The following is an 8193-nucleotide window of genomic DNA, read 5'->3' as shown; positions in this document are numbered from 1 at the left end:
GTTTGGGCAAAATGTGATCCATCGCCGCTTTCAGTAATTGGCATTTTTTCTGTATAAAAAGTCGTAATTTCAAACTGCGAATACGTGCAGAGAGCCAGAATTTGGCTCCAAAATATGGTTCAAAAGTCGAATTTGGGATGTTTGTGATATTTTTAAAACTGCAAGGAGGGTTTGAGCAAAATGTGACCCATCGCTGATCCCAGTAATTGGCATATATTCGGTAAAAAAAAGTCATAGTTTGAAACTGCGAATACGTGCTGAGAGCGAGAGTTTTGCACCAAAATATTGCTCAAGCGTCAAATTTGGGATGTTTTGGATATTTTGAAAAAAGCAGGGAGGGTTTGGGCAAAATGTGACTCATCGGCGCGTTCAGTAATTGGCATATTTTGGTATAAAAAGTCGTAATTTCAAACTGCGAATACGTGCAGAGAGCCAGAATTTGGCTCCAAAATATGGTTCAAAAGTCGAATTTGGGATGTTTGTGATATTTTTAAAACTGCAAGGAGGGTTTGAGCAAAATGTGACCCATCGCTGATCCCAGTAATTGGCATATATTCGGTATAAAAAGTCGTAATTTCAAACTGCGAATAAGTGCAGAGAGCCAGAGTTTGGTTCCAAAATATGGCTCAAGAGTCGAATTTGGGATGTTTGAGATATTTTCAAAACTGCAGGGTGAATTTGGCCAAACTGTGACCCATCGCCGCTTTCAGTAATTGGCATATTTTCGGTATAAAATTCTTAATTTCAAACTGCGATAACGTGCCGAGAGCCAGAATTTGGCTCCTAAATATGGATCAAGCGTCGAATTTGGGACGTTTGGGATATTTTGAAAACTGCAGAGAGGTCTTGGCCAAAATGTGATCCATCGCCGCTTTCAGTAACTGGCATATTTTCGGTATAAAATGTCGTAATTTCATACTGCGAATACGTGCAGAGAGCCAGAAATTGGCTCCAAAATATTGCTTAATAGTCGAATTTGGGATGTTTGGGATATTTTGAAAACTGCAGGGAGGGTTTGGGCAAAATGTGACTCATCGGCGCGTTCAGTAATTGGCATATTTTCGGTATAAAAAGTCGTAATTTCAAACTGCGAATACGTGCATAGAGCCAAAATTTGGCTCCAAAATATGGTTCAAGAGTCGAATTTGGGATGTTTGTGATATTTTTAAAACTGCAGGGAGGGTTTGGGCAAAATGTGACCCATCGCTGATCCCAGTAATTTATATGTTTTCGGTAAAAAAATTCGTAATTTCAAACTGCGAATACGTGCAGAGAGCCAGAGTTTGGCTCCAAAATATGGCACATTTGGGCAAAATGTGACTAGTCGCCGCTTTCAGTATTTGGCATATTGTCGGTATAAAAAGTCGTAATATCAAACTGCGAATACGTGCAAAGAGCCAGAATTTTGCTACAAAATATGGTTCAAGCGTCGAATTTGGGATGTTTGTGATATTTTTAAAACTGCAGGGAGGGTTTGGGCAAAATGTGACCCATCGCTGATCCCAGTAATTTGTATATATTCGGTATAAAAAAACGTAATTTCAAATTGCGAAAACGTGCAGAGAGCCAGAGTTTGGTTCCAAAATATGGCTCAAGAGTCGAATTTTGGATGATTGAGATATTTTCAAAACTGCAGGGTGAATTTGTGCAAACTGTGACCCTTCGCTGCTTTAAATAATTGGCATACTTTCGGTATAAAATTTATAATTTCAAACTGCGAAAACGAACCGAGAGCTAGAATTTGGCTCCAAAATATGGCTCAAGAGTCGAATTTGGGATGTTTGGGATATTTTGAAAACTGCAGGGAGGGTTTGGGCAAAATGTGACTCATCGGCGCGTTCAGTAATTGGCATATTTTCGGTATAAAAAGTCGTAATTTCAAACTGCGAATACGTGCAGAGAGCCAGAATTTGGCTCCAAAATATGGTTCAAGAGTCGAATTTGGGATGTTTGTGATATTTTTAAAACTGCAGGGAGGGTTTGGGCAAAATGTGACCCATCGCTGATCCCAGTAATTTATATGTTTTCGGTATAAAAATTCGTAATTTCAAACTGCGAATACGTGCAGAGAGCCAGAGTTTGGCTCCAAAATATGGCTCAAGAGTCGAATTTGGGATGTTTGGGATATTTTGAAAACTGCAGGCGGGGTTTGGGCAAAATGTGACTAGTCGCCGCTTTCAGTATTTGGCATATTGTCGGTATAAAAAGTCATAATATCAAACTGCGAATACGTGCAAAGAGCCAGAATTTTGCTACAAAATATGGTTCAAGCGTCGAATTTGGGATGTTTGTGATATTTTTAAAACTGCAGGGAGGGTTTGGGCAAAATGTGACCCATCGCTGATCCCAGTAATTTGTATATATTCGGTATAAAAAAACGTAATTTCAAATTGCGAAAACGTGCAGAGAGCCAGAGTTTGGTTCCAAAATATGGCTCAAGAGTCGAATTTGGGATGATTGAGATATTTTCAAAACTGCAGGGTGAATTTGTGCAAACTGTGACCCATCGCTGCTTTAAATAATTGGCATACTTTCGGTATAAAATTCATAATTTCAAACTGCGTAAACGAACCGAGAGCTAGAATTTGGCTCCAAAATATGGCTCAAGCGTCGAATTTGGGACGTTTGGGATATTTTGAAAACTGCAGAAAGGGCTTGGGCAAAATGTGATCCATCGGCGCGTTCAGTAACTGGAATATTTTCGGTATAAAAAGTCGTAATTTCAAACTGCGAATACGTGCAGAGAGCCAGAATTTGGCGCCAAAATAAGGCTCAAGCGTCAAATTTGGGATGTTTGGGATAATTTCAAAACTGCAAGGTGGGTTTAGTCAAACTGTGACCCATCGCCTCTCTCAGTAATTGGCATATTTTCGTTATAAAATTCGTAATTTCAAACTGCGAATACATGCAGAGAGCCAGAATTTGGTTCCTTAATCTGACCCAAGCATCGAATTTGGGATTTTTGGGATATTTGGAAAACTGCTGGGAGGGTTTGGGCAAAATGTGACCCATCGCCGCTTTCAGTAATTGGCATTTTTTCTGTATAAAAAGTCGTAATTTCAAACTGCGAATACGTGCAGAGAGCCAGAATTTGGCTCCAAAATATGGTTCAAAAGTCGAATTTGGGATGTTTGTGATATTTTTAAAACTGCAAGGAGGGTTTGAGCAAAATGTGACCCATCGCTGATCCCAGTAATTGGCATATATTCGGTAAAAAAAAGTCATAGTTTGAAACTGCGAATACGTGCTGAGAGCGAGAGTTTTGCACCAAAATATTGCTCAAGCGTCAAATTTGGGATGTTTTGGATATTTTGAAAAAAGCAGGGAGGGTTTGGGCAAAATGTGACTCATCGGCGCGTTCAGTAATTGGCATATTTTGGTATAAAAAGTCGTAATTTCAAACTGCGAATACGTGCAGAGAGACAGAATTTGGCGCCAAAATATGGCTCAAGAGTCGAATTTGGGACGTTTGGGAAATTTGGGAAACTGCAGCGAGGGTTTGGGCAAAATGTGATCCATCGCCGCTTTCAGTAATTGGCATTTTTTCTGTATAAAAAGTCGTAATTTCAAACTGCGAATACGTGCAGAGAGTCAGAATTTGGCTCTAAAATATGGTTCAAGGGTCGAATTTAGGATGTTTGGCATATTTTGAAAACTGCAGCGAGGGTTTGGGCAAAATGTGATCCATCGCCGCTTTTAGTATATGGCATATTGTCGGTATAAAAAGTCGTAATTTCAAACTGCGAATACGTGCAAAGAGCCAGAATTTGGCTACAAAATATAGTTCAAGCGTCGAATTTGGGATGTTTGTGATATTTTTAAAACTGCAAGGAGGGTTTGAGCAAAATGTGACCCATCGCTGATCCCAGTAATTGGCATATATTTGGTATAAAAAGTCGTAATTTCAAACTGCGAATCAGTGCAGAGAGCCAGAGTTTGGTTCCAAAATATGGCTCAAGAGTCGAATTTGGGAAGTTTGAGATATTTTCAAAACTGCAGGGTGAATTTGGCCAAACTGTGACCCATCGCCGCTTTCAGTAATTGGCATATTTTCGGTATAAAATTCTTAATTTCAAACTGCGATAACGTGCCGAGAGCCAGAATTTGGCTCCTAAATATGGATCAAGCGTCGAATTTGGGACGTTTGGGATATTTTGAAAACTGCAGAGAGGTCTTGGCCAAAATGTGATCCATCGCCGCTTTCAGTAACTGGCATATTTTCGGTATAAAATGTCGTAATTTCATACTGCGAATACGTGCAGAGAGCCAGAAATTGGCTCCAAAATATTGCTCAATAGTCGAATTTGGGATGTTTGGGATATTTTGAAAACTGCAGGGAGGGTATGGGCAAAATGTGACTCATCGGCGCGTTCATTAATTGGCATATTTTCGGTATAAAAAGTCGTAATTTCAAACTGCGAATACGTGCAGAGAGCCAGAATTTGGCCCCAAAATAAGGCTCAAGCGTCAAATTTGGGATGTTTGGTATAATTTCAAAACTGCAAGGTGGGTTTAGGCAAACTGTGACCCATCGCCTCTCTCAGTAATTGGCATATTTTCGGTATAAAATTCGTAATTTCAAACTGCGAATACATGCAGAGAGCCAGAATTTGGTTCCTTAATCTGGCCCAAGCATCGAATTTGGGATTTTTGGAATATTTGGAAAACTGCTGGGAGGGTTTGGGCAAAATGTGATCCATCGCCGCTTTCAGTAATTGGCATTTTTTCTGTATAAAAAGTCGTAATTTCAAACTGCGAATACGTGCAGAGAGCCAGAACTTGGCTCCAAAATATGGTTCAAAAGTCGAATTTGGGATGTTTGTGATATTTTTAAAACTGCAAGGAGGGTTTGAGCAAAATGTGACCCATCGCTGATCCCAGTAATTGGCATATATTCGGTAAAAAAAGTCATAGTTTGAAACTGCGAATACGTGCTGAGAGCGAGAGTTTTGCACCAAAATATGGCTCAAGAGTCGAATTTGGGACGTTTGGGAAATTTGGAAAACTGCAGTGAGGTCTTGGGCAAAATGTGATCCATCGCTGCTTTCAGTAACTGGCATATTATCGGTATAAAAAGTCGTAATTTCAAACTGCGAATACGTGCAGAGAGTCAGAATTTGGCTCCAAAATATGGTTCAAGGGTCGAATTTGGGATGTTTGGCATATTTTGAAAACTGCAGCGAGGGTTTGGGCAAAATGTGATCCATCTCCGCTTTCAGTAATTGGCATTTTTTCTGTATAAAAAGTCGTATTTTTAAACTGTGAATACGTGCAGAGAGCGAGAATTTGGCTCCAAAATATTGCTCAAGCGTCAAATTTGGGATGTTTGGGATATTTTGACAAATGCAGAGGGGGTTTGGGCAAAATGTGACTCATCGGCGCGTTCAGTAATTGGCATATTTTCGTTATAAAAAGTCGTAATTTCAAACTGCGAATACGTGCAGAGTGCCAGAATTTGGCGCCAAAATATGGCTCAAGCGTCGAACTTGGGATGTTTGGGATATTTTCAAAACTGCAGGGTGGGTTTGGGCAAACTGTGACCCATCGCCGCTCTCAGTAATTGGCATATTTTCGGTATAAAATTCGTAATTTCAAACTGCGAATACATGAAGAGAGCCAGAATTTGGCTCCTTAATATGGCCCAAGCGTCGAATTTGGGATGTTTGGGATATTTTGAAAACTTCAGGGAGGTTTTGGGCAAAATGTGATCCATCGCCGCTTTCTGTAATTGGCATTTTTCTGTATAAAAAGTCGTAATTTCAAACTGCGAATACGTGCAGAGAGCCAGAATTTGGCTCCAAAGTATGGTTCAAGAGTCGAATTTGGGATGTTTGTGATATTTTTAAAACTGCAGGGAGAGTTTGGGCAAAATGTGACCCATCGCTGATCCCAGTAATTGACATATATTCGGTATAAAAAGTCGTAATTTCAAACTGCGAATACGTGCAGAGAGCCAGAGTTTGGCTCCAAAATATGGCTCAAGAGTCGAATTTGGGATGTTTGAGATATTTTCAAAACTGCAGGGTTAATTTGGGCAAATTGTGACCCATCGCCGCTCTCAGTAATTGGCATATTTTCGTTATAAAATTCGTAATTTCAAACTGCGAAAACGTGCCGAGAGCCAGAATTTGGCTCAAAAATATGGCTCAAGCATCGAATTTGGGACGTTTGGGATATTTTAAAAATTGCAGGGAGGGCTTGGGCAAAATGTGATCCATCGCTGCATTCAGTAACTTGCATATTTTCGGTATAAAAAGTCGTAATTTCATACTGCGAATACGTGTAGAAATCCAGAATTGACTCCAAGTTATGCCTCAAGGGTCGTATTTGGGATGTTTGGGATATTTTTAAAACTGCAGGGGGGTTTTTGGCAAAATGAGACCCATCGCTGTTTTCAGTATTTCGCATATTTTCGGTGTAAAAATTAGTAATTTCAAAATGCGAATACGTGCAGAGAGCCAGAATTTGGCTTCAAAATATGGTTCAAGTGTCGAATTTGGGATGTTTGGAATATTTTGAAAACTACAGGGAGGACTTGGGCAAAATGTGACTCATCGGCGCGCTCAGTAATTGGCATATTTTTGTATAAAAATTCGTAATTTCAAACTGTGAATACGTGCAGAGAGCCAGAACTTGGCTCCAAAATATTGCTCAAGCTTAAAATTTGCGATGTTTGGGATATTTTGAAAACTGCAGGGAGGGTTTGGGCAAAATGTGACTAATCGGGGCGTTAAGTAATTGGCATATTTTGGTATAAAACGTCGTAATTTCAAACTGTAAATACGTGCAAAGAGCCAGAATTTGGCTACAAAATATGGTTCAAACGTCGAATTTGGGATGTTTGAGATATTTTCAAAACTGCAGGGTTAATTTGGGCAAATTGTGACCCATCGCCGCTCTCAGTAATTGGCATATTTTCGTTATAAAATTCGTAATTTCAAACTGCGAAAACGTGCCGAGAGCCAGAATTTGGCTCAAAAATATGGCTCAAGCGTCGAATTTGGGACGTTTGGGATATTTTAAAAATTGCAGGGAGGGCTTGGGCAAAATGTGATCCATCGCTGCATTCAGTAACTTGCATATTTTCGGTATAAAAAGTCGTAATTTCATACTGCGAATACGTGTAGAAATCCAGAATTGACTCCAAGTTATGCCTCAATGGTCGTATTTGGGATGTTTGGGATATTTTTAAAACTGCAGGGGGGTTTTTGGCAAAATGTGACCCATCGCTGTTTTCAGTATTTGGCATATTTTCGGTGTAAAAAGTAGTAATTTCAAAATGCGAATACGTGCAGAGAGCCAGAATTTGGCTTCAAAATATGGTTCAAGTGTCGAATTTGGGATTTTTGGGATATTTTGAAAACTACAGGGAGGACTTGGGCAAAATGTGACTCATCGGCGCGCTCAGTAATTGGCATATTTTTGTATAAAAATTCGTAATTTCAAACTGTGAATACGTGCAGAGAGCCAGAACTTGGCTCCAAAATATTGCTCAAGCGTCAAATTTGCGATGTTTGGGATATTTTGAAAACTGCAGGGAGGGTTTGGGCAAAATGTGACTAATCGGGGCGTTAAGTAATTGGCATATTTTGGTATAAAAAGTCGTAATTTCAAACTGTAAATACGTGCAAAGAGCCAGAATTTGGCTACAAAATATGGTTCAAGCGTCGAATTTGGGATGTTTGTGATATTTTTAAAACTGCATGGAGGGTTTGGCCAAAATGTGACACATCGCTGATCCCAGGAATTTGCATATATTCGGTAAAAAAAATCGTAATTTCAAACTGCGAATACATGCAGAGAGCAAGAATTTGGTTCCTTAATATGACCCAAGCGTCGAATTTGGGATGTTTTGGATATTTTAAAAACTGCAGCGAGGGTTTGGGCAAAATGTGATCCATCGCTGCTTTCAGTAATTGGCATTTTTTCTGTATAAAAAGTTCTAATTTCAAACTGCGAATACGTGCAGAGAGCCAGAATTTGGCTTCAAAATATGGTTCAAGAGTCGAAATTGGGATGATTGTGATATTTTTAAAACTGCAGGGAGGGTTTGGGAAAAATGTGACCCATCGCTGATCCCAATAATTGGCATATATTCGGTAAAAAAAAGTCACAATTTAAAACTGCGAATACGTGCTGACAACGAGAATTTTGCTCCAAAATATTGCTCAAGCGTCAAATTTGGGATGTTTT

Source organism: Procambarus clarkii, chromosome 77 (genome assembly GCF_040958095.1).
Source record: "Procambarus clarkii isolate CNS0578487 chromosome 77, FALCON_Pclarkii_2.0, whole genome shotgun sequence".
NCBI lineage: Eukaryota > Metazoa > Arthropoda > Malacostraca > Decapoda > Cambaridae > Procambarus > Procambarus clarkii.
This window is presented reverse-complemented; position numbering follows the sequence as displayed.